The sequence below is a fragment of the Schistocerca serialis genome, chromosome 2, assembly GCF_023864345.2.
Source record: "Schistocerca serialis cubense isolate TAMUIC-IGC-003099 chromosome 2, iqSchSeri2.2, whole genome shotgun sequence".
NCBI classification, from domain to species: domain Eukaryota; kingdom Metazoa; phylum Arthropoda; class Insecta; order Orthoptera; family Acrididae; genus Schistocerca; species Schistocerca serialis.
Window position 1 is genome coordinate 62,044,153 of NC_064639.1, and position 27,992 is coordinate 62,072,144.

The 27,992-nt window shown below is 44.6% G+C and overlaps 1 protein-coding gene across 1 annotated transcript in view; it reads right to left on the reverse strand.

Moving 5' to 3' along the window:
• Nucleotides 1-27,992, reverse strand: part of LOC126456761 (caskin-2) — a 960,013-nt gene that overhangs the window by 586,676 nt on the left and 345,345 nt on the right. The gene's annotated exons all lie outside the window — the stretch shown is intronic.

Consider the following 27,992-nt stretch of genomic DNA (forward strand, 5'->3'; position numbering starts at 1 on the left):
TTAAGTCCCATAGTGCTCAGAGCCATTTTTGAGGTCTGTCCCAGAGTGCATACCTGCCCCTGATGTAGGCAGCCTACACTAACAAAATGCACTTGTAGGAGCTTAGCCCCTCTACTACCGTAGGGGAAATGACGTAACCGACACTAACAAAATGCGCTCGTAGGAACATAGCCCCTGTACTACCGTAGGCGAAACAATTTAGACAATCACTTGAAAATTCCGTTGCTTTTAAGAGTTCATCGGCGGCCTTCGTCTCGTGGATTAGTGTCGAGCTCGATGCGATGGTACCTCTGGCTCGGACAGCCGACGTCTGCCGCTGCCAGCGCGAGGACACTCTTTTAGCCGCAACTTGCTCGTTCTGTCGAGCTCGCTTTCCTACAACATTGCTCACTTGGAGGCTGTAGATGTTCGCGGTTTGAGCGTCGGAAACAATCAGTGAGTGTGTCGTCGCCGGCGCCTTAATCTCTGTCCTCTCACTCTCGTGTGCGATAGTGGCACGAGGGTCGCGCAGTCCTCCTCCATTAGAGGTTCTCCAAATCACCAGCTGGGAAGTTTGTACAAGAGTTTCCAAATACAGGCGACATTACTTTGGTAGCAGCTGAGAATTCGGCGGGCACGGGTGAGCGGAGCGCGGCACGCGGCGCGGTGTGCCCACAGCACGCCCTACGTCGGCGCGCAAGTGCGACCGCGGCGCACAGGTGAGAGCCGGTCCTTCTGCCCTACGTGAGCTGTCAGCTGCGCGGCGAATCACACCACTTCCAGAGAATAAAGTGCACTAAAAACCCTATAGCTAGTTTTTCGGTACATTGTTCCTTTAACAAATTAAAAACAGCTTCTTTCGGTTTTGCAAGTTTTCTTCACTACATCACACTTCTCATTGGATTGTAGCGAGACTAATTGTTGCAAAGAACTGATTTTTTCCGTACCTTACAGTATCGTATCGCAGCTTGACGATCAAGTGTCAAATTTGCCCATATTTGTCGTACTCATTGTGATAATCAATTTCTACGTAAGCTATGGCATCAAATTTAGAGTGATCACGTTGAAAAATGTGGTCGCTGGCTACTTTAGGTTTAGTTAATTTTAGGTGATATGTTCCTGCACATAAAATGTAGCTGACATATCGAAATTGTTTTTAAAGCTGAAACAAAAGCCATATCTCAGTAGAGAACGGAGAAAGATGCTGAAGTATTTTTATTGGAGGGCGCGGGTGCCTGCGAGTAGGCTGCAGCTCAGTCGTGAACAGTTGTGCAAGCAGACGCGTTATTAACCTGGCAGCACACACGCCCTGCATTCATTGTGGGCAGAAGGGAGACAATTTTAATCGAAAATTCGTATCTCCACTATCAAATACTGAAGAAATATTGTCTACGACAAAGGAGTGAAATTAATATTAAATATTTGGAAAGGCATATTCGTGGAGAATTTCACCATTTGTACGGAGAATTGAAATGTCAACCTTTGCTATTCGAGGAGTATGCTCGAACGTTATCTACAGCGTTTGATTATATCGTGGACGCTATAAAACCTGTTCTGCCATTGAATTCAACTAATTTCCACCGACCTATTTCAGTTGAAGAACCGTTGATGGTTACTTTAAGGTAAAAACACAAACAAGTAATAAATCAGTCCTTTTACTTCTTTATTCACTTAACTGTATGTACTTAATATTATATATTTCTCAAACATTACTAAGATCTGAACTATCAACTTGTTGCACCTGTGGCGTATTTAGCTTCGACAACTGCTTCAATAACAACTCCTGCATTTGTGTTCTAAAATGTAATTTATTTAATGTTGGCAACTCTTTCATATATGGCAATACTGTCTTGAACCACAGAACGTCTTCATCATTGTTATCTTTTTGGTCCTGACCCATTATTTTAATTTTCTCTGTCTCTACTTGGAGAAATGCATATAGCCCATCTTCTTTTTGCTTACGTTTTTTTCTCGTTGCAGCCGGTGGAAGCCGAGCCCGAAAGGCCGCGCGGGATTAGCCGAGCGGTCTAAGGCGTTGCAGTCGTGGACTGTGCCGCTGGGCCCGGCGGAGGTTCGAGTCCTCCCTCGGGCATGGGTGTCTGTGTTTGTCCTTAGGATAATTTAGGTTAAGTAGTGTGTGAGCTTAGGGACTGATGACCTTAGCAGTCAAGTCCCATCAGATTTCACCCACATTTGAACGTTTTTGAGCCTGAAGGGATGCTGTCATTGCGGGTAGTTTCCGTTGCTTGGGGCATGCCCTGCTCTGGCTCTTCAACTACAGGAACCTCAAGTTCGGGCTCGTCGTTGTCGTCAACACTACTGCCACTGAGAGTCTCATTACTTTCTAAGGCATTTTCTGTGTCCCTCACATCCATTTCGTCTTCCAGAGTAGTAGCACATGTAGAGTCCAAAAGATCCGAAGACGTGCTGAGTGTTCTGGCCGAATGTCCCCTTCTGCTTTTCGTTGTGCCAAAATATTTTTTAAACTTAGCATGGACTCAAAATATGGCCAAGTGCCTGTATATGCCGGTTCACTGTCGCTGTCAGCCCCAGAACGAGGCTTAGGTATTTTTTTCAATTCTTTTGCAAACATGTCCCTTATATTTTTCCAATATTTCTTAAAAACCGTTTCGAAATGTTGACTCGATTGTTTAGAATTAATGGCGACTGGTATATTCGCGCTCAATGAAAATGGAACTTTCCATACGCTATATGATCTGAGCGAACATGAGACAAATTTAGTATCAAACTCTCCATATTAGTGATTCATTCTTGCACATCAAAGCGTAGGAAATTAATGCGATTCGTTAATGACATAATAACTGATTAGATGCTGCAGACGTTTACTCCACAGTTAACCGTGTTCTTCTGGCAAATTTGACCTACGTGATTTATAATTGCTTTTCCACTGAATCGCTCTATATCATAACAACTGACTGCTTGTTGACGATCCATTTCAAAAGATGTTAAAGGCACACAATAATAATGTCGTGTGACGAAGGCCTCCCGCCGGGTAGACCGTACGCCTGGTGCAAGTCTTTCGATTTGACGCCACTTCGGCGACTTGCGCGTCGATGGGGATGAAATGATGACGATTAGGACAACACAACACCCAGTCCCTGAGCGGAGAAAATCTCCGACCCAGCCGGGAATCGAACCCGGGCCCTTTGGATTGACATTCTGTTGCGCTGACCACACAGCTACCGGGGGCGGACAAGGCAGATAATGGCAGGGTATCACTATAGTGACTATACTCTCGAGCTCGTTAGCGTGTAAACAAAGACTGTGTCACCATTCTGTTGTCAGCAATTGTGAAAGGGACAGGTACTACAAATAGTTATGTTATTTGTTAACGTTCCATTATCGCATTACATACGTAAAAAGGAAAAAATAGTATTGTCCAATTTTGAACCTACCCCCATTTTTAAACAAATTTAAAGAATATAAGAAATCCACATAGATTCTTCATCATTCCAGGTACTTAGCCACGGGCCTATCTTTCCATCAACTCGGTTTTTTATTCACAATTTCTAAAACGGCTATTTCCACAATCGTTAGAGAAGTTTGCAAACCTATCTGGACAACACTCTGAGCCAACAGAAGAAGAAGAAGAAGAAGAAGAAGAAAAAGAGGTTCAAATGGCTCTGAGCGCTATGGGAGTTAACATCTGAGGTCATCAGTCCGCTAAAACTTAGAACTACTTAAACCTAACTAACGTAAGGACATCACGCAGATCCATGCCCGAGGCAGGATTCGAACCTGCGACCGTAGCAGCAGCGCGGTTCCGGACTGAAGGGCCTAGAACCGCTCGGCCACAACGGCCGGCCAGCAGAAGATGATTTTTAAAAAATAGGACAATGTTTTTGGAACAGATGGCAATTGCCTGTCTTAGAAGTATAGATGCTAAACACATTCGTATTAAAAGACCCAGTAAATCTGGTTCCATGTATTACTCCTACAAATCTTCCTTTTCCACTGGATTACTAGCCGTCACCGACGCAAATTATAGGTTTGTCGTGGTGAATGTAGGCTCCTACGGCAAAAACAATGACGCAGGTATGTGCGATGAATGCCCCTTCCGACAAGCAATACAAAAGGGAAGAGTAAAACTACCTAAAGAAGAACTTTTACCAGGATCCAGTATCAAGTGACCATATGTTTTTAAAGACGATGCAGCATTTCCACAAAAGGAATATTTAATGAGGGATTTTCCAGAAAGAACGGCGGCAGTAGGTGACGGTAAAGAAATATACACGTATCGGTTATCTTGGGCAAGAATGGTGCTAGGATGTTCATTTGGTTCTATAGCATCTACATTTAAATTTTGCATAAACCTATCAAACCCAGTGTGGAAAATGCAGCACATGTTGTTAAAGTTATAACTTTATTATACATCATCATCTGTGATCTTGAATCAATAAATGAGCCATTTTTCCAAGATGTATACCGAAATATACTAAATACGGTACAAGACAATTTACAAAAGAGAAACAATGCATCATCACGAGCAGCTGTGCAAGAGAGGGATAATTTTAAACTGAATTTTGAACAAAATCCTGTACAAAGAATGTAGAGCACTCTGCTTAAAAATGTGTTATGTGCTGTTACTTGTAGTATTATTTATATCGGCAATGAAGAAAAATTTTATATTGTACGTTGAATAAAATCCTGCACTCAGAAAGTAAACAACACTGCTTAATAAATCTATGTTACACATGTACTATATTGTACTACCATTTATTTTCGCAATTTCCTCCCATTCGCGGTATGATATTAAACGGTTACGATAATTTTTATTTCTGTTGTTCCACAATACATGCCGTTCTCGAAGAGCGCTGATCAAAATTTCAGCCACTTTAAGATGAATAACACAGTGCAAACCGCGTCCACTTGGCGCGCAAATATCAAACAACTTGATCGCGCCGCACACCGCCCCACAGTTACACGCTGACGTAGGACAGTTTGACCGTTGGCCACTGTCTGGTAATTCCGCGCTGTCGCCGCACCGCAGAGCGTTCCCAACAGGTCGCTCACGTAGGACGCCGCTTAAGGGGCTCCGGAAAGGCTCAAAATCATGAAAAGTTCAATTTTTACTTTTTTGCGTTTTCTGAATCTGCAGACTATTACCTTTTAATAGATATATAATCTATTAAATTCCGAGGACTACAACTATTTTTAAATTTTTTTTGAAATGTGTTCTACTTGGGCGTGACCCACTGTGCCGCTGTTAAACTGCTGTCAAATGGTGTTATTATTAACGTCCGTGTTCATCAGGTACATTTTAGTGATGTGAGATAAAGTATGTGTTGTGGCTAACCTGTGATGATTCAATATATATCGCTGGTGTGATTGTCGATTGTTTCATGTTTATTTACTCTGTCGTTATCTCGAAAATATTCGTAATTAATTCTGTTTCTTGAGTCTCTGTTTTGTTGAAGTATAATAATGAGTAAAAGTAAAGTTATTAGAAATCCTCTGAAGGCTTTTAAGAAAAGGAGAAATGTTGGAAAGCCAAAGGTATGTGTTATTACTGTAAACAATAAAGACGATAACCAAGTGAGTGAACCTAACCTCTCAAGTACACCTGCCCATAGCAGTCAAAGTGGGAAAGAAAATACTTCACAGAAGAAGCTTGGTTCAATGAGTGAAAACTATGAATGTTTTATGGGCGAATCGGATGTGAATGAAATATTTGATATGTCGGTTCTCAAAGGAATTTTTTCAAACTGTGTAAGATGTATTCATTGTAGTGAAGTTGGTCTGGAACTCTCCATAATAAAGCACGTAGGACTAGCTAGTGAAATACAACTGAAATGTGATAAGTGTTCATACATGACCACCTTTTGGAACAGTGTTGCAGTAACTGCAACTGAAGAAAATGGTAGCAAAATCTACGAACACAACAACGAGCGATGCTTGCTTTAGACAAGGAACGCCTTCGGGCTGCAGACAGGGCTGTAAAGAGTCTAGAAATACAAGCAAGAGTAAACAGGAGGAGGAACAAGAGGAAGCTGGAGGAGGAGTTTGCAGAGGATGAAGATAATCCATCCTATGGACCTGGAATGCACTTTCAGTAAATGTTACACAGTACCTTCTGCATAATTTAACACAGCCTTTTTCCAAAAAACTGTATATTTTTGAATATATAAATAAAAAATTGCAAAAAAATGTTGTGAATTTTCATTACAATTGAAAAAAAAAATCATCTTCAATAACTGAACCAAAATTTTGTAAAATCCCTGTGTTAAGTTGTAGCCCATATTCCAATAAATAATCTGTAAAAAGTTCAACTTCCTACCTCAAATACTTTGTGAGGAAAGATGTAATTTATAAGCGTTATTTTAACATTGCAAGTATAGGGCGTTCCGGAGCCCCTTAAAAGCGAGTGGGCGCGTAGCCGCGGTACGTGTGTGGCAGCTGGCGGCGGAGGCTGAGGTGAAGGGCTGCTCGCAGGACCACACAGCTCCAGCTCCCTCCGACCTCCGACTGCTTCCTTTGTCGGGGGGGGGGGGGGGGGGAGCAGAGTCTTGCCTGCCGGAAATTAAAAACGGGAGCCGGCCGCGGCCCGCCATGTCGGCAGCGGCAGCTGGGGCAGAGGAGGGGGCTGCGCCACAGCTGTTATCCCAACAAACTGTTTCCGCACCAACTCCTAAATAAAAGAATACAAAAGCACCCCACTCACCAGATGTGTTCGACAGACGGGGCGTTTCGCGAGTCCGGCGCTCTGTCAAAGGCGAACTCACGCCGAAAGCGGACACTTCCTGACAAGACTCATACGAGGTGCTCACTCGCTACGCCGTACTTTACCTTTGCAAAAAAGCTATTTTCTAGAAACTTGTATCGAGCTGCAACTCGTCGTAGCTCGTTAGCTTTCTTCGTTTAAATTTAATTTTATCACATACAGAGACGAGGAATAACAGGTTATTTTGCATTACGGTAAAATCGCATCTAGCGAATTCTCTGTGGGATTGTAAGGCTGTTCACTTCGGCCGGCGTACGGACTTGTATAAGTTGTTACTGCCAGCGCAAATACTGCTGAAATGGGAAGGTGCTTTACGTATGTCTACGTAAGCAGTGGAACAAAGAGAGCACCACTCCACAATGCGTAGTTGCCAAATTTATTCAATATGAGGATCCGAGACGGCGGTCATCACACTGACGTTCTCGCGGGATATTCAAATTCGGGCGAGAAAATAGGTCAAGGGAGCTACAACAGTAATCCAACTCCGCTCTTGTGGGAAATAGATCCAGAATCCGATATCACCTGTAATATCCGATTTTACACGACAAAACGACGTTATTTGGAAGTCGAATCAAACATTTGCATAACTCTAAACAAGAGTCCCAGCACTTTTCGACTTTTAGCTACTTGGTTGCAGCCACTGCCAGAGATAAAAAAAAAAAAAATCATTCCTATAGATCCTGCTGTGTTCATCACTTTTCTCAAACGCTGCGTGGGATCAATTTATATTTGCTAATGAAGTCTGTGATATTAAGGGACTTATTTCTTACTTTTCTCACTCCTCAAAGCGCACCGGTGTCTAAGCATAGACGGCAAAATCAGAACAATTACGTATCTAAAAGTTCGTGACATATTTCAAGTCTCACAATAGATCGTGAAAAAAAAGAAAAAAAAACACACACACAAACAGAATTCCAAGCGCTGTCCTACAGACGAGAAAAATGGCTGGAATTTTGGGTGAATGTCGATGTCATACAACTTCTGGTCTGGAGATGCTCCAAAGCCAGAATGGCGAGTGGGGCACAGCATCCCGCCTGTCCGAGCGCTGAACTGCTCGGACTTGTCTCTGAACACTGGAACGAAGAAGACATCAAGTTAGTGTGAGTCGTCACGGAACTTTCCGTATATTCCTTGCACCTGTCTCGTAGAGACTGCTTTGCCCTACACAAAGCATGTCTGACACCGTCGAACTTCTGCAAAACGATACTCCGGGCTCTTTTATTTTATTGAAACAGTCAGTTGGAGGAGATAAAGGAGATCCGGTCATTATCGATGACGTAAGTCAATTCGGAAGAAATTTCATTGAGACTGAACCCAAGGAACTGTCAGTGTAAGGTCAAATCCGGTTGGTGTGAAACATTGTCTAATTTGTTGCTTTTATTGCAGAAGAAAACTGGCTCTTGAATCTACACAATGGTAAGTGTGAAGTCATCCACGTGAGTACTAAAAGGAATCCGCTAAATTTCAGATATACGAGAAATCATACAAATCTAGAGGCTGTCAATTCAACTAAGTACTTCGTAATTACAAATAACTTAAACTGGTACAATCAGATCGATAGGGAACGCCAACCAAAGACTGGGATTTGTTGACAAGGCACTTAGAAAATGCAACACATCTACTAAGGTCACTGTTTACACTACGCTTGTCCGCCCTCTTCTGAAGTATTTTTTTAATAAAATAGCATTTTTCTAAAAAATTCTTTATTAATACAATTCAATAATAATTATACAATAATAACCTTAACTAACTAGTGGGTCTTTAATTAATACAAGGCCGGCCGCGGTGGCCGAACGGTTCTAGGCGCTTCAGTCCGGAATCGCGCGTCTGCTACGGTCACAGGTTCGAATCCAGCCTCGGGCATGGATGTGTGTGATGTCCTTAGGTTATTCAGGTTTAAGTAGCTCCAAGTTCTAGGGGACTGATGACCTCAGGTATTAAGTCCCACAGTGCTCAGAGTCATTTAATTAATACAATAACAAAAAATGCAGCTTCTACTTAATTAATTTTTTACTGGCATAATTCTGTGGACAAGGTTAATCTACTCTATTAAGCTACGCTAATGCTAATCTACTCTGCAGCGTTACAGGTGTGTCAGTTGGGCTACAAACCTCCTACTGTTCATGACCTGCCCACCGAGCTAACCCCAGTGGGCGTGCCCTGGCACTGGTCTTGTGGAGTGGGATCCGCATCAGACAGGATTGACGGTGGACATCGAAAATGTTAAAGACGGGCAGCTCGTTTTCTATTATTGCGAAATTGAGGAGGTGGCAATCATTAAATGGAATCGTTAAATGGCGACCATTAAAACAAAGGCGATATTTCGTTCTAGCTGGATTTTCTAATGTTCTTTCAATCACCAACTTTCTCTTGTGAAAATATATTGTCAGCGCACACGTACATAGGAAGAAATGATGATCATAATAAAATAAGAGGAATCAGAGCTCGCACGGGAAGCTTTATGTGCTCGCTTTTACCGCGCGCTGTTCGCGAGTAGTACGGTAGAAAAATATCTTCAGGCTGGTTCGATGAACACTCTGCCAGCCAGTTAACTGCGAAATACAGAACAGCCATGCAGATGCAGAAGAAGCGCTTCTATTTACTTCTGCAATATACTTCGAATACGTTGTTTGCAGTACCTTGCTCCGTATTTTCAGACCGTAGTTTTCTCACATCAGCAATTATCTCTCAGTTTTTAATCTGTCTATTTCCTAAGAAGTAAAGCTGTGAGTACCGGACGTGAGTCGTGCTTCGGTAGCTCAGATGGTAGAGCACTTGCCCGCGAAAGGCAAAGGTCCCGAGTTCGAGTCTCGGTCGGGCACACAGTTTTAATCTGCCAGGAAGTTTCATATCAGCGCACACTCCGCTGCAGAGTGAAAATCTCATTCTGTCTATTTCCTGTTTAGCAGTAACATCTGGATCAAGAACTACCTCTGTGCTGGTCATCTGATGTAATTTATTTTTATCTACGAGTGCTATTTGGAAAGTAAGGAACGATTGGTCGCGGGATGGAAACCAAAGCGAAAATCAAAACTGCAACTGTTTGCTACCTACACATACCAGATACTCCCCTACACAGGCGCCGCTCCGACTTAGACATCTGTCCTAGCGTTGTAGCACCTTTTTAGCAGCTCGTTGTCTGTGCCAAAATGTTGTATTCATAGCCAGCGGTTCATCTGAGCAGAGATGAACATCAGAGGCTGTACGGTGTGCGACTAAACATTTCCAGTCGAAAACGCTGTAGGAGCTTCCGAGCTCCCTCATTGCCCCTGCGGTGTGGTGCCGAGAGCTGTCACGACGCCACACTTGAGACACTGCCCAACAACTGTGCAAAGCTTCGCCGGATTTTCACTGGGGGTTTCCATTTCGCGACCGATCGTTCCTTACTATCCGAACACTCGTGGTACTTTAATTTTCTTCGGAGATAAAGCTTCTAAAGCAGACAGCGTACACTTCTCTTTTCACATGTTACTTCTTAAAAAAAAAAAAATCTATTTTAGAATGGCGTTACTGTTGCTGCTGTTATGGAAATGAAACGTTTGTAAATGCTATAAAAAAAATCCGTGAATAATTCCGAGCCGATAATACATAGAAAGGGTCTGTAAAGAGGATGAATATGTGGCATTTAAATGTACGATGTCCTTGCTGGTGCTTGCGGCAACACCGCATGCATTTCCACGCCAATTTGGAATTTCTTGTGTTGGCAAAAAGTCATTCTTCAAGTATCTTTTCAAAAGAGACCCCAAAAGCTCATTTTTACGTCCCGTTCATAATCTTTGGGAAGGAAATGTCAACAAAATCCTTGCACAATTCACGTTAACCGGATCTGTTCTTTTATAGCGTGATAGGCATATGCGCTGAAGTGCTCTAATCTTTTTGAAGTTCATATCAAACGACATCCACAGTTTTATATAAAGCAATAGAACAATGATATCTACTTCTGTTCACGGTACTACAAAACGACCAGCAATAAGAATTTATTCAGTTTGTTTTAATTTGGTAATTCGCTTGCATTAGTAATCCGCGCGTAGTGTTTTCACATACGGTTGCTCACTTCCCATATTCCTGATGACATGACGCCTTTTCGCCAGCGGTGTGCAAGCCTGCCTCTTAAAGCGGTGAGGTTTAAAAAGACAGCTGCGTCAACACCTGCTGCGCCACGCCACGCGCTGTGGACCTCCAGGTGGAAAGCCTACGCTCTCGCACGCAGTGTAACGGGGCGGGACAGCGCCGGCAGCAGCGACGCGACGTGACGTAGCCGCGCCGTCCGGCGCCACACGTCACTGGCAGCAGAGCGTGGCCGGCGGCACGACACACTCTGCACATGGAGCACTAGCAGCGAGACCAACTCATTTTGTCCTGCGATTCTCTCTTTACCTACAAGACTAATAAATGATCCCGAGTGCAATACTCGTTCTTTGATCTTGTCGGGTACTTATTTACGATGGCAGCAGAGAAACGGGAACGCAGAACACGAGGAGTGAGAATCCACTGCAAGTGAAATGTCAGGGGCAGCTGCAGTGATCGAAATTAATGTCAGCAATTCGTAAAAGAAAGAAGATACGTGATTAAACATAATATGCTCTGTGACTTCCTACGACCTAACACGCGGAACTTCGGCACTAACACAACGAAAGAGCATGCTACAAACCACATTGCCCTAGATAATCTATAGTTAAATATGCATCTTTCATGAGTTTATTTTTATGAGGATCTGACCTCATTATGTCGCTCATCGGCAAGAAAAGTGACACAATTCAGAAACACTAAATTTTACAAGACACGCAAAAGAAAGATCGACTTTCTGGTGCCGCAGCATAAAGCCATGTAATTTAACACCTCTGTAGCTGTAATAGCGTACATAAAAGAGTAAAATCTGTAAAAACCAAGAGGTTAAAAACATTCTGAGGACTGAGTAAATTGAACCCCCCCCCCCCTTCAAACGCAGTGATGTAATCGCATTTATGAAATTTTTCTTGTGGCATAATTTATTAAATTCCAGTTCTCTCTCAAAATAGTACATACAATGATGTGAATTTAGCTCACTCACAATATTTTAAACTTTACTATAACTTGCATAAAAGCAAATTCAGATTCAAAGCAGAGTTTCTGAGAAATTAAATGTAAGAAAAAATAAACCTTTTCGTAATCTTTGATATCTTTAACAACATTAAAAAGAATTTTTAACCTCACAATTAAATTTCAGCAAAAAATACTTCTGAAACACGTGTATGAAAAGAAGCTATTATCCTAAAAATAAATCACATTGTCTTAATTATATCACAATATTGTCGGTAACGATGGGAAATGGAATTAGGCGAGTTACTTTACAAAATTCAGTATTACAATAACTATTTACTAGCACTAAACACTGTAAACTGCACTGTCATAAAAACAAAAGCTTTATAACACAACAAAAATAGAATTATTTTATCGATTCTTTTTATATTACAAATAAATTAATTATTCTGCATTATAAAGAAATTTCACAAATTGGAACATCGTTTACAACAATTTTGTACGAGTATAAGAGTACAGCCTACTCTCCATGTTGCGAATGGTACAAGTTAGAGGAATATGCTGGTAAGCAACCAGGGACAGACGCTCTTGTGTCTTGCGTTCACTCACAGCACGAGAATACTGTTCAACGTCCCGTCGACCACGAGGTCCTTACAGACGGAGCACAAGCTCGGAGTAGGCAAGGATGGGGAAGGGGATCGGCCGCGTACTTTCAAGGGAACCATCCCGGCATTTGCCTTCAGCGATTTGGGGAAATCACGGAAAACCTAAATCAGGATGGCCGAACGCGAGTTTCAATCATAGTCCTCCAGAATGCTAGTCCATTGTGCCATCTCGATCGGCTTCACTCAAAGGATGTAGTCTCGAATATGCTTTGTGTAAAGAAAGAAAATCTCTCTTCCATCTAGTTGTGATTTCAACTTCAGAAAAATCAAACTAATCAATAAGAGCACTTAAACCTGAATGTAGATGGTTTTGATTTATTAAATCTCAAAATTTTGATTCTGGAAATCTCAAGACCATTACTTTCATTATCTTTTAGAACCTGAGCACTACCTATTTCTCCACTGAGTCGTCTCATATCTAAAAAGTCAGAGTGAACCAACTCGCTCACATTAAAAGGACGCCTCTTCTTATCGGCGGTTCTAGTTAAGGTCGTGCACTATTGTGGAATGTAAATAAGGCCAGTTTTCTTTGCTTTTTTTAATTTTTTTTCTACTACTGAATCAACGACATCGCCTTCATTCTGCGTGTGTCCATAGTTGTTCTGTTCATTTTTAAGGTTTTCTCGGCATGCATGAATAATGACAAATGTATATATTTTTGCTTTGTCCGCCGCAATTATCGCAGTAAACAGTGAACTGCAAATTTTCATCGTTAACGAGCCAAGAAAGTTTTTGCAGATACATCCGCAAGCAAGCATCTATCTCATTTGAACCATGCTGACCCCAACAATCATTCCAAGATGGCGATATCACTATCAAGCTGATAAATACTCCTTGATTTGTAGAAAAAAAAGAGATTTTACCAGCAGGACACGACATTACGGTCCGAAAATCCAAGGTAGACATGATGACGTTGTTATTAATTTGACGTTTATCGTGATATTTGGCTTGGCGACTTAGAACCTTCTCTCTTTCATGTTCCTGGAACTTCGCTTTCAGTTCTTCATCGTTTGGTGCACTTTTCCACGCCTCTCACAAATTACACAAGTCTTTTTTCGGTACAAAGAATGAAGCGTTGTATTCGTTATTAAAAATTATGGAATACATCATTAGTTTGGTGGCTGACTGACCCTTCTTTTCTTGCATATATACGTTGTCTTGGTGGTGCGCTGCCCAACTTTTATCCCCCAGAAAAACGTCACGATTGGTCTTAGCTCGTGTATAATGGCTGTCGACTCTGGGTACAGAATTCGTGTGTTGTCTTACAGGGTCTTTAATTAACGTGTCGACTTGTCTCTAATGCCCCTGTTTTCCCCTCCTTTCAGTGCCTGTGAAACCGTTGATTTTCTTGCTGAGAATCGCACGGATGGAAGCATGTCCTTAATACCCAACGTGTTTAGAAGAAACTGTTTACACACACGTAGCCTGGAATCTTTATTATAAAGATAAAATGTGTGGCTCACTTGACGATAGTTATTTGGGTTATTGTATCTACACTTGGAAGCATTGCCTCAACGTGTCCAGCTACGGAAGGATGTTGTTTCCCCGAATCATCTAACCCCCAGCAATCATCGAAAATAACTCTTCGTTCTTCGTCAGTGAACAATGTACTGCACTGGAGCCTACACTTTGACGTACAAGTTGGAAGTAATTTCCTTTCAGAAAACTTTTTTTGTCTTAAAAGAGGAAGAAATATATTCTTTGCCTGAGTTGCGCTGGCGTTTTTATATTTGTTTAATCCGAGCAGTACTTTTAGAGGTCTTTTTTGTTGCGCCTAGTTGTGGACGATTATATGTTTGGCGAAGTGTTTTTTTGATCAGTCGGTTGAGAAGGTGGCGGTAGTGGAGAGAAACTAGCCCCCCGCTATATGTGAAGCAAGGGCTTTCGTCTCATTACGTTTTTGTGATTCCATATCACAGTCTTTTTCACTTTAGTGAAAGAACTTTCACACAGCTAAATGTAAATCTCAAATTAAAGCCTGTTAAGCAATAATTACATTATTACTTAGTAACGAGCCGCCGGAGACAGAGGTTCCTTATACCAGAATACCCTCAAAACATCCCCGAACAAGCTCTGAAATGTTACCTGTGGAACCCTGGGTGACACGAGTCGCACGTACCGCACCGCTAGCGCTACCAGCGCGCTTTCGCTGTATGTGACTCAAAGAGTGGAAGCAATTTTCTTCCTACACCCATACTGTGCAAACAACTGTGAAGTGCACGGAAGAGGCTACTTCCCACTGTACCATCTGTTAAGGTTTCTCATCTCTGCAGCCACCTACGGAGCGCGAAAGAGAGGAGTGCTTAAACGGCTCTGTGTCGGCTGTAATTTTGTTAATCGTTCTCGCGGCCTCTACGGGAACGGCACGTTAAGGTCTTGTAGTATATTCCCAGATTCGTCATTTCCAGCTGATTCTCGAAGTTTATTAACTAGGCTTTCCCTTGATATTTTGCGTCCGTCTCGAAGCACTGGCCAGTTCAGTTGATCCACACCTTGGTGGCACTCTCTCCCCTTCCCCTGTCAGATCTCACGCGCCCGGGCAGGCTTGACGAGTGTTTTGTACGCAGTCTCCTTTGTATACTGACTGCATTTCCCTAGTATCCTGCCCCTGTGTGAGACTTCCTTTTCATATCCCTGCCAAGTGTTACACACAGTATTCCTACGAGTTGGCCGATTCTAACTGTGACTCGTTGATATTGTAGTCATAGGATACCATTTGTGAAGTGCACTACTTTACATTCCCGAACATTCGAAAGAAGTTTTCAGTCTTCTTGCCACTTTAAAACTTATCAAGATCTAATTGAATATTTGTGCAATTTTTCTCAGATAACACCTCATTATACATAACTTGGTCATCTGTGAAAAGTCTCAGGTTACTAAAATACTGACCGAAAGGTCATTACTATACTACGTAACAACAGGGGTCCGAACACACTTCCCTGGAGCAACCTCTAAGCTACTTCTCAATCTGTCGTTGACTCTGTGTCGAAGATAATTGCTGCGTCCTCCCTACCAATAACTCCTCAATCCACTCACGAATCTTGCTAGATACCACAGACTATTGTGCTCTCGATAGTGAGCATAGATGTACATCGGAGTCAAATTCTTCTTGGAAATGGACAAATATTACCTCTACCTGACTGCCTCGATCCATAGCTTTAAGCATATCACGTGAAGAAACTCCAGGTTTGGTTTCAGATGGTCCATATTTTCGGAATACGTGCTCTTTCGTACGGAGGAGATGCCGCATTACGTCTGACCTCAGAACAGATTCTAACACAAAAGAACGACGCGCACGGACCGTCTCCACACTTGTGTTGGGCTTGGAATCTCACTACCTGGAGTAGAGAAATGAGCCCCGATGACCAGTGGAGACGTGTCTACAGTGGTCCCGGACAGCAGCGACGTAGCGACCTGATAGTCGGCCACCTCACGGCCTCACACGGGGCCCTTTTGTTCAATCAGCTCCGCACACCGGTACCTCAACGATATTCTACGCCACCTTTGTATTGCCCTTCGTGGCAAATCATCCTGGGCTCACATTTCAGCGAGATAAGCCCGCCCACACGCGGCCAGAGTTTCAGCTGCCAAACCCTGCCTCGGTCGGCAGAGTCATCGAATCTCTTCCCAACGCAGAACGTTTGGAGCATTATGGACAGGGCCTCCAACATGGTCTGGACTGTGGCGATATGGCGGGCAAGCTGCATATCCCTCAGGAGGACATCCAACAATTCTGTCAATCAACGCAAAGTCGAATAACTGCTCGCATAAGAGCCAGAGGAGGACTAACGCGTTACTGACTTGCTGAATTTGAGGATCTCTTTCTCTCGAATAAATGATCCAATATTTCTGAAGCAGCAATCATTTGTTTGTCCGTGCATCTACCGAGTTCCTCTCATCCCAAAAGTTCCTTCGTGGTCCGTCGTCTTTTTTTTTTTTTTTTTTTGCTTTATTGAAGTGATGTAAAATTCTACAACAAATTTATATCACAAACGTACTGGACGTTAGTTTTATGGTTCATTTCTGATACGCACCTTGTACGTAGGTGTGACCTGTTCTTTATTCCAAACACTGCGCACCGATTTTTGTTCAAGGGATATATGATAGATAAGGTTAAAAGGGACCTAACTCAGACGAAAATCTGCTATAGGCTCTGATAGGGATTCCATTGGATGCTGCAGCTTTGTTAAATTTTAGCGGTTGCAGCTGTTTCCCAAAACCACTGACACAAATATCTGTATCACGTCTCCGTGCAGTGGTGCTAAGATAATGAAGCAGAAAGAGTCCTGGATAATTGTGCATCACATCACTGTCGTATTGCTGAGTTACCGTCGTAAAATGGTATACTGAGTAACAGATTGCACATCAGACCTCACGTAACAAGAACGTTTCAAGGTGACAAAACATAACAATTTTTCGTATTAGGACACAGTATGCACGGTAATGTTACCAATGGCACTGCAAGTAAAGGAGAGTTACTAAATCCGGTTTTGAGAAATTCCTTCACCAAGGAAAAAAGTTAAGGATGTGTGCGACTGGAATCGTGATTTACTGTCAGAAAGGTCACACTTCGTAGCATTTGATGGTGGGTCATCGAATAAAATAGGAGTGATGTGTGTCGTTCCGCAAGGAAGTGACCTTTGGTGTTTCTAATCTGCATGAATGATTTGGGAGACAATATGACCAGTCGTCTTAGATTGTTTGCAGATGATGATTTCACTTATCGCCTAGTAAACTAACGAGAATATCAAAACCAGTTGCAAAACTATTTACACGAAATATCATTATTGTGCCAAACGTGGTAATTATGGCCATAAATAATAAAAAGCGTGAGGTCATCCAGATAAGTTCTAAAAGGAATCCATTAAATTTCGGTTACACGATATACCACACAAAACAACAGGCAGCCAGTTGAACTAATTATCTAGGCATAAGTGCTACGAACAACTTTCATTGGAGCACTCACACAGATAACGTTGTAGGGAAATGAAACCAAAGACTGCACTTAATTGGCAGAACAAGTAGAAGATGCGACAGGTCCACTAAAGAGACTCCCTACACTACGCTTGTCTGTCCTAGAGTATTGTTGTAGGGTACGGGTTCCTTACCAGATAGGATTGACGGAGGGCACAGGAAAAGTCCAAAGGATGGAAGCTCGTTTTGTATTATCGCGAAATAGAGAAGATAGTGCGACGAGTACGATATGCGAGTTGGTATGACAACCATTAAAAGAAAGGCGCTTTACGTTGCGGCGAGACCTTTGCACAAAATTTCAACCTCCAACTTGGTCTGTGGAGTGCGAAAACGTTTCGTTGACGCTCGCCTACGAAGGAAGAAATGAACATGTTAATAAAATAAGAAAAATCAGAGCTCGTAGGAAAAACTTAGATGCTTTACGTCGGTCATTCGCAAGGCGAGGGGGAGGGAAGGTGGTGGCGCACTGGGCAGGTGAGCCGGCTGCAGGTTTCACAGCTTCCGCAGGTCCGCGCGGAGGCAGGAGCGGTCGCGGTGGCGCCACCACTGCGGCCGGATAGCTCACTTATTACTGGTGTTACTCACGCCACTAATCCAAGATCTCTTAACGACAATTTTTTGTAGTAGACGTTACACGTGCGATGTTTTACTGTCTCGAGCTTCATCTAGTTAAAGGCACCTTATTCGCTTTCTGTGTCGTGCGTGTGAAGTACGATCCTGAGATGCCAGGGCTGGACACCACAATGCACCCTGTCGCGAAATGATACGCTTTGCGTCACTCGCTTGCTACACTGCTATCCCTGCCAGCTGTCAGCGTGAAGACCACGGTGAGACACTCCCCCCCGCCATGTCGGCCAGCGGCGTAGGGAGAGCGCAGGAAAGCCAACCTGTCTCTTGCAGTGTACACAATGCACTAACTAAGTGTAGCAAAAATAGGCACGTCAGCGGACGACGTGGCCGAAGCTCCACCTTTCTCACCAACATTATTTCAAAGTACCACGCCCCTTTAATCAGATTCAGCTTAATACAGCTTAAATCTGTATGGGAGTACCCGAGAAATCTTCTTGCAACTACCTTTCCTCTTACGTCAGCCCGAGATGGGCAAGGCACCCTAACACACTTTCACAAGGTAACATACATAGCAGGAGGTCCGCTGTAACGATAATTATTAAACCATTAACTGCTACAGAAAGCGACTATAAGGTCAAATACGTCAATTATGTTTTATAGACTGATCATCCGGAACAGCAGCGTCAGCGGGCGAGCAGTGACTGCTGGTCAGACACACGTATCAGTGAACGTGCTGTCCGGGGAAGGCGCGCAATCTGTCAGAGGCTGACCGAGGGCAGGCTGCGAATGCGCGGACACTGGGCGCGAGACTTTCAGAAACTGTCAGACTGGTCGGGTGTTGGGCGAGTGCTGTGGTGAGTGCCCTCAGCTCGTGGCGGCCAGGCGGCCACCCCTCACTGCAGACATCGGACATCGTCGACTGGCCGCACTGATAACACAGGGCAGGTGGCCAACCGTGGCGGAACCAACATCGGACGTTAATGCTGGGCAGAGTACAAGTGCGCACCGACACACTCGTAACGACGGGCCTCCGCAGCCGGCGACCCGTGCGCCTGCCAGTGCTAAATGCACGCGACCACCGGCACTGGATGCTGGCGCAGAGCCAGAGCGTTGCAAGGTGCGATCTGCTTCATCGTCGTGCCGATGCGAGGGCGCCAAACCGTCACACGTGTACTGCGGGATGCTCTGGGGAACATTCACGTGGCCATCCGTGGCTCCAGTGGAGGTCGTACAACGAACGCTCCGTAACGACCGAGGAGTATCGCACACTGGTTGCAGACCACATACACCTCTACGTGACAATCGTGTGTCCCGATGGCAGCGGCATTTTTCAAGAAGATAATGCTCTGTGCTACAAAGTCAGGAGTGTGATGGAGTGGTTCGAGGAACACAGTTGCGAGTTCCAATTGATGCGCCGGTCTCCCAACTCACGAAATCTGGAGCCGACCGAATACACGTGTGACGTGACTGAGCGTGGCGTCAGAGCTGATCGGCCCGCTGCCCGGAACTTCCCACAGTTGGGCGTCTCGTGTGTGCAGACGCGGTGCCGCCTGCCTCCAGCGGCCTGCCCAGGCCTCACTGCTTCCGTGCCGCCGCTGTTGTCCGTACCGAGCGTCGACTTACCGGTTCTTACGAGGTGGTCATCATACTCTGGCGTATAGTAGAGCAACTGAACACGAGTGCACTATTCGGCTGCGTGAACTATTCGGTATTTAGTCAGATCCTCTGATCACTTTTATTGATATAATAATATGTTGGAGTCGATGCAGCTCTATCCTAGTCGATTATCCTACATGTAAACGTAATTCTTATTTGTACTGTCATGTCCGGTGAGTGTCTCGATCAGTTGGAATGTGCACCCTCCCCCTAGTCCGGGAAGTGGCGGGTCCCTGCCGTGAAGCGGCTGGTCGAGTCCACGCCTCGCCGGAACGTGTGTACGGAGTCTAACTTGGCTTTTATTTAGTATCGATTGTTCCTTTCAAATTCTTTCAAAACTTTACTCGATATTTCGTTTAACAGTTTGTTTACAATGTGAAACGAGTCCTCTTCCCTGAGCAGGTGGTGCGTGTCGTGACTGGGAAGTTGTTGTCCAAGTTCAGCTGGTTCAAAATGCCGCTAAGCACTATGCGACTTAACATCTGAGGTCATCAGACCCCTAGACTTAGAACTACTTAAAACTAACTAACCTAAGGAGCTCTCACACATCCGTGCCCGAGGCAGGATTCGAACCTGCGACCGCAGCAGCAGCGCAGTTCCGGACTGAAGCGCCTAGAACCTCTCGGTTTACGTTGTGCTGCAACGTCGTGGAAGACGGGGCACTCAGATACACCACACGGTCCGGGGTGCCCCTTACTGCAACATAGTCGCACGTTGGTATGCCGGGGAGGGTCCACGTCCGGTAAGAAAGTGCACCAGTCGTCTTGATGGCTTCAAGTATCTAAGCTGTAGCGCTCCTTCATGTATGTTCTTCGCCCCTTTTCCTCATTATCCCACTGCTCCTGTCATACTTTCTCTATCCTCCTTTTAATTCCACATTTGTCCCCTACGTAAATCGCCATTATTTCAAACTATTTTTTCCCTTTGTAATACAGATATAAATTTAGGACCCAGTAAAGTGTTCGAGTAGTGGGCTAAATGTTTATGATGTAGTTTTCTGAATAAAAATTTAAAAAGAAGTCTGAATATATATCTATATCTTCTCCCCCCCCCCTACTCCCCCCTCCCAGTCTGCTTATGTCGATTACACTTTTGCCAGATTTATCAATTCAAACTGTTTGCACATGTCATTGACAAAGAAAACGTGGTGCCGAATACTGATTTGTAACAACACACTCTGAAGTCGCTGTTAATAAACTGAATTCGGGTGTAATTTAATTACAATCGAGACTATGGCGTGTTAGCGCCACAGGGGAACACTTTGCGACAGCGCAGTGGAGAAACAGATTCTCTAAATGCCGTAGTGCGCAGCCCGTCTGGGACGTCCTCGAGATCGGTGTGGAGGACAGGGCTGGAGCGAGCGAGCGACGCGCTGCAGGCCTCGAGTTCCGCGGCTGGTGTGCAGGAGCCGTTCCATTATTAACGCCGCCATTAGCGCCGCAGGCTCGCCCTCCCCCGCTCCTGCCCCCGCTGCATCGCACACAGCCTCCCGCGCCGCCTCTTCCGCAGCCGTGTACCGGCAGCGGAGGAGTAGGCTACAGCCTACATCACAGGGGGAGCGACGCACGGGTCCTCCACTCTTCAAACATCCTCACCTACCGGCCAAGAAATACCCTTCCTTCTCCACACATCTACCAGTCGAAATTCAGTTCGCGTCGTTCACACGCGCTGTCCTCAGTGCTGCGCAGGGCCGAATCCAGTTGATTAAGGGTTTCTACCGCGTCGAAAGGCATTTCGTACAGTACCACACCGACAGATGTCTCCTTCAGAAAACGTGTATCCGACAAGGTCTTCGAGTGGATGGAAAACTTGCTGACAGCCGGGACGCATCACTTTATCCTGAGTGGAGAAGTGATCGAACCAGTGCTGTTCGTGTTGTACGTTAATGACTTACCGGATAATTTCGTTTCTAATACGAGACTTTTCGCACGTGATGCGGTTATTTAAGAGGAATTTTTATTCGGTGAAAATTGCAGTAATATCCCATTATGTTTCGTCAGAATATTCCCGTAGATGTGAATGTAGAGACACGCAAAGTTATACGTTTCTCGAAACACAAACCCGTGGAACGCTTTCAGTGCAGAATTAACGAGTTACAACTTCAGTCCGTCATGCGACTGTTCGAGGTTCTCAGCCCTAATGAGTATTTCGGGATGCGTCGGGTTTGCTGCCAGATGACGACGACATCTTGGAATAGATTTCGGTCGTCAACCGTTCAGCCGTCTTCAGCGTAAAACTCACCCGAAGGTGTCCCAGTGGTTGTCATCCGAAACATCGTGGCAAGATGTCGACGTCATCCGGCTGACTTCCGAAACGTCTCGGAAAAGTCAATCGTATCCTATTGATACGTGTAGCGATGGCGAGAGCATCGGCGATACAGGCTCAGTTGTGGGTAGATAAAATAGCGAGCTACGATTCTTCGGTAAGTTTGAGGGAAGCGGCAGTTGGTATACAAAATGGCTGTACGGCCCCTAGCTAGAACTACCCCGTCCTACGGCACCTTTTTCAGGTCAACTAACAATGGGCACGGAGTGCACAGGAAGACGGGGGCCGTGAACGTTGGCATTCTCGCCTCGCCGCCGAAGGAGAGTCACCCAAGTGTTCGGAAAATCGTAGCTGCCGTACACTGAAACAAAGACGACGTACGTCACGAGATGCATAGATTCGTGCGATGTCTATAACCTTCCGAGGCTCTTCAAGCTCTACGGATCTGTTCTGTGACGTCTCCCCGATAAAACTGGGCGAGCAACACCGTTAAAACTATCCTCCGTCATTCTCTGAGAATAGATTAAGAAGAACAGGCCTACGCACTTCAGTACGCAGGAAGGACAAGGAGGCGAAACATTATCCGTTACTAACACGGATGACGAACAGAGAGCGTCAGGCGAGACGAGAATGTTTCATTAACAGGCGAAGGGGCCCACTACTGTTCAATGAGGCTATCGCCGGTAAAGTACTATAACAGCAACCAACGGAAAATGTCTCGCAGTAACCGTTCGTAGTGGCCTAGAGCGGAATGACCACATGAAACTAATTACAGGAAAATCAGATGGAAAGCTGAGATGCAAAGTGAAAATATTAAGGAAATGTAATTCATCCACGAAATATTTGGCTTACGGAACACTCATTCGACGTGTGATCAGTGAGGGACGTTCAGCTGGTTGGATTAACAGAAGACAGACCAGCTGCAGCGTCTAGTGGGAGCGAGGGCGTTACGGAGGCGTCCGACTAGCTACGGTGGCAGAGGCTGCTCGAGAGGCGCTACGGCTGTGCGTTACACACGAGTTCACTGCTGAGCAGGCGCTCCAACAAGAGTGCGGCAGCCTATCAGTTCTCCCGACATACCCCTCGACAAAAAGAATACGGCGAGACAGCGAGGCGACCCACACCCGGCACGGACGTTTGCCGCCTGTCGCTCTTCCGACACTCCGTTTGCTAATCGTCAGTCGTCAGTCGGCTTGTCGAGTGCAGAGGCAGGTGCACCGCCGGACGCGATCTCTGGCAGCGAGCGGCGGTGTTACCGAGCTGAGTTCCGCTGCTGCAGTTTGTCATTTGAACACTGGTCGCGCAGTGTTCGTCCGACGCGTTTCCACACTGAACGAAGAAATATCGGAATATCGGGGTTTAACGCTCCCACACCGCCAGGCCGACATTTGCATCTCCAACAAGACAAAGAATGGGATCCATCGACAAAGACTATTCGCAAAAAGCAGCAGCCGAAATATTCAAAATACTTTTTTCTGATGCACTGTCGTTTGCAAGTTTGAGCGCATCACCTGTTTGCAATACGGCTCCATTATACACGTTACTTGCCTAACAGCCAGTTTTGGAGACGGAGATATCGCTGTGCCCCAGGTAACAATCTGGTCGACGTTAATCCGTGTCAGCGTTGGCACGAGATACTCCCCAGGCAGGGAACGGATGTTAACACTCCCACAACAAACGTTCTCCAATAACTGAATTTCATTCGATGGAACAAATGAATAGATAATGGGGATGAAATTAACGAACACGCGATGACTGAAATGATATCGACGAAAACTTATGTCAAATACGTGTTTCAGTTCCGGTCTGACACACAGATTCTTGTTGGCTATTCACACCGTATTCACCAAACCAACTATTGACAATAGAGTGGTCCTGAAATTTTGACTACCTTCCTGTAAAACGTAAAAGCTCTGTCCACGAAAGGTGGCGGCGGTGTCGTTCTGCCGTACATATTCAACCTTCACTGTAACACGATGGGCGCCTCGAGTGTGACGTAGCTTTTGCATTTTGGCTTTCGAGTAAACGTCGACCCTCAGAAATGAGCGCACCGTGTGCAGAGTGGAGCGAGACGTCTCGTCTCGGCGGCCTCTCGTAATCTGGTCAGCAGTGTGCTCCTGACACGTCCGAGAACAATCTGTTAGCGTCGCCCGAGAAACCACTAAGCACCAGCTACCAGCTCGCCCGCACCAACGCTTCGACTCCACTTGCCTCGCGGTTCCCGGTTCCTCACAGAGAGACGATCTGACAGTTGGTTCTTCGGCACTGAGACGTGCCTCGACGCGTTATACGGCAGAACACGGTTTTCTGCCTAACTTGGCCGGCTGGGCGCCCGCTGTCGCAGCGGCCCTGCCCCCAGACACAGCAAGCGAGACTCCACCCCACCGACGGGCTGTGCCGTCCTGCGTCGGCTCCTCCAACGACACGCAACGCTATTTTGGCGAGGGGATTTGTTCCTGCGTACAAACTAACATGAATCACATTCAACTTCATCGTTGGAAAGCGATGGTTAAAATTGGTCGCTTCAAAATAATGAGACACCCTTCCCTCCCCGCTATCTCGGAAGTCGACTAGGATCCATTTAGACACTCGGATAAACCGTTGCGTGATCCTATGGTCGTCCTCACACGCGACATGTTTCCGGTCGCGAAGCCCGCCAGAAGTGCTGTCTGCCGTGGTTGCTGCTCGCTCTGAAACGATCACACCATCCCAGCAGTTCCCGGCTGCACCTGGCGCGCTAATCTCACAGTGCCTTTACGAAAGTGGAAGCGCATAAAATCGTTGCGTTAACTTTGTTAGCGGCCTTCGGAGGAGGGCCGAGAAAATCGTGACGGAGGTTCTGGACTTTCCGATGGGTCGAACAGCGAATTGCTGATACAGCAACACTACATATACTGCGCTACGATTTGAGATACGTGCTAGTACAAATTATTCTTTAACTGAATTGAATCTCCGACACATTTTCGGTTTCAAATTTTATACAGTTTAATTATAGTGTGTAATATCAGTCTGCGCAAGAATAACATCTCTTTTCAAGTGTTATATTGACTACCATCACTCCGAAATTACAAACGTCACCATATAGCTTTCAAGATCGACATTCGACTGTTAATTTCGTTTGAATGGAAGAATAGATTTTTCCGAAGCTGCTCACCACGATCGAAAGAGATATCAGTCGCAAGCCACAAACATGAGACAATCCGCAGAACTATCATGTAGGAATATAACTATTACGTCAACTTGGACAATAGCAAAAGCTTCCAGTTTACTTTCTGACATAGACTGTTAGTCACATTAAAATTTCTGTGAAACCTGGTAGTGAAATGAAATATCGTATGGCATTGTTGGCCGGGAGACCCACGCGGGGAAGTTCGGTCGCCGTATCGCAACTCCTTTTTAGTTGACGCCACTTCGGCGACTTGCGAGTCAATGATGATGAAGACACACAACACCCAGTCATCACGAGGCAGAGAAAATCCCTGACCCCGCCGGGAATCGAACCCGGGACCCCGTGCGCGGGAAGCGAGAACGCTACCGCAAGACCACGAGCTGCGAGGGAAGGCACGATTCGGTTACGATTGTGGACGGGGCCGTAATAAGTTACTATTGGTTGCCTTTTACAATTACACACAATTTATTTTAACCAGTTTACTATCTGTCTGAACACCTAGAAATTTGAACTGTTCAGTTTCACTAATGATATGCCCATTCAGTCAAATTAAAACGTCAGTTTTTTTTTAATTGTGAGTTCAAAACTGTAAAAATTGAGTCTTACTGTGATTTAGCGTTAGTTTATTTTCTACAAGCCACGAACTTAGGTCATGTACTGCACTATTTGAAACCGAGCCAATGTTGCACACAACATCCTAAATAAGGAACAGGAGTGGCTCCAACACTGATTCCTGGGGTACCCCCCACCCCCTTGACCGTACCCCACTCAGACCCTACATCACAACCATTCTCAACATTCTGAATAATGACCTTTTGCTGCCTGTTGCTGAAGTAAGAGGTGAACCAATTCCGTAATGGTCCAACTTCTGGAGCAATATTTTGTATTCTGTGCTGTCACCGCCAGACACCACACTTGCTAGGTGGTAGCCTTTAAATCGGCCGCGGTCCGTTAGTATACGTCGGACCCGCGTGTCGCCACCCTCAGTGATAGCAGACCGAGCGCCGCCACACGGCAGGTCTAGTCTAGAGAGACTCCCTAGCACTCGCGCCAGTTGTACAACCGACTTTGCTAGCGATGGTTCACTGACGACATGCGCTCTCATTTGCCGAGACGGCAGTTTAGCATAGCCTTCAGCTACGTCATTTGCTACGACCTAGCAAGGCGCCATATTCAGTTACTATAATAATATTGTGACTCATGTACCGTCAAAAGCGACGGTCATCATTAATGGATTAAAGTTAAGTATCAAACTAATTACGTCCGCTTTCTGAATTCTAATTCCTTGTTACGTTCCAGACCTCACGTCAGTATAGTTCTTTCCTCCTCACGCCAGCCTGCGTGAGCTAAACGCGTGCATTTCGGCCCCCACTAGTAACACGGTGTTGGCTCTTCTGCCAACACAATATAATCAACACAATCAAATGCCTTAGTTAAATCAAAAAATATGCCAAGAGTTCGAAACCTTTTGTTTAACCCATCCTGTACCTCACAGAGAAAAGAGAATATAGCATTTTCAGTTGTTAAACGACTTCTAAAGCCGAACTGTACATTTAATAGGAAATCGTGTGATATAAAATGATCAATTATCTATACATACACAGTCTTTTCAATAGCTTTTGCAAACACTGATGGCATAGAAATAGGTCTAAAATTATCTACATTATCCCCTTCTCCCTTTTTATAAAGCGGCCTTGCTACTGAGTAGTTTAATCGTTCAGGAAACTGACCATTCCTAAAGGAAAAATTACAAATATTGCTAAATACAGGGCTAAAATGTGCAGCACAGTACTTTAATATTCTGCTAGACACTCCATCATAACCATGAGAGTCCTTAGTCTTCAGTGATTTAATTATTGACCGAATCTCCCCCTTGTCTGTATCACAGACGAGTATTTCAGACATCAATCTCGGAAAGGTATTTGAAAAGAAAGTTATATGATTCCCTGTAGAAACTAAATTTTTATTTAATTCACCAGCAATGCTCAGAAAATGATTGCTAAATACTGTACATACATCTGATTTATCAGTAACAGGAATATTTTTACTGCGAACTGACTTTAAATCGTCGGCCTTGCGTTGTTGACCAGACACTTCCTTCACAACTGACCACATGGTTTTAATTTTATCCTGTGAATTAGCTATTCTATTTGCATACCACATACTCTTTGCCTTTCTAATAACTTTTTAAGCACCTTACAATACTGTTTGTAATGGGTTACTGTAGCTTGATTGTGACTACTTCTAACATTTTGATATAATTCCCACTTTGTTCTACATGATATTCTTATCCCACTGGTCAGCCACACAGACTGCCTATTACTGCTAGTACCCCGTTTAGAACGTTCTAATGGAAAGCAACTCTCAAAGAGCATGAGCAACGTGTTAAGGAAAGCGTTATATTTATCATCTCTGTTATCGGCACTATAAACACCCTGCCCCTCCTGTTCCTTGACAAGGTTCAAAAAACTCTCTATTGCTGTTGTATTAACTTTCCTACATAGTTTGTAATTAAATATGACATTTGTTTGAGTACTAAAGCCTTTTAGTGTTAAAATTTGTGCATCATGGTCTGAAAGGCCATTCACCCTTTTACTGACAGAATGCCCATCTAGTAATGTAGAATGAATAAAAATATTGTCTATGGCTGTGCTACTGTTCCCCTACACCCTAGTTGGAAAAAACACAATCTGCATCAGATCATATGAATTTAGCAGATCTACAAACATCCTTTTTCTTGCACCATCACATACAAAATTTATATTGAAGTCACCACATATAACTAATTTCTGGTGCTTCCCACAAAGTGAATCAAGAACCCTATCTACCTTGAGCAGAAATGCTCTGAAGTCAGAGTTAGGGGACATATAAAAAACAAAAATTAGTAGTTTTTGTTTCACTAAATTAAACTGCCCCTGCACAACATTCAGATATCTGAATGTGCAGTGTCGTG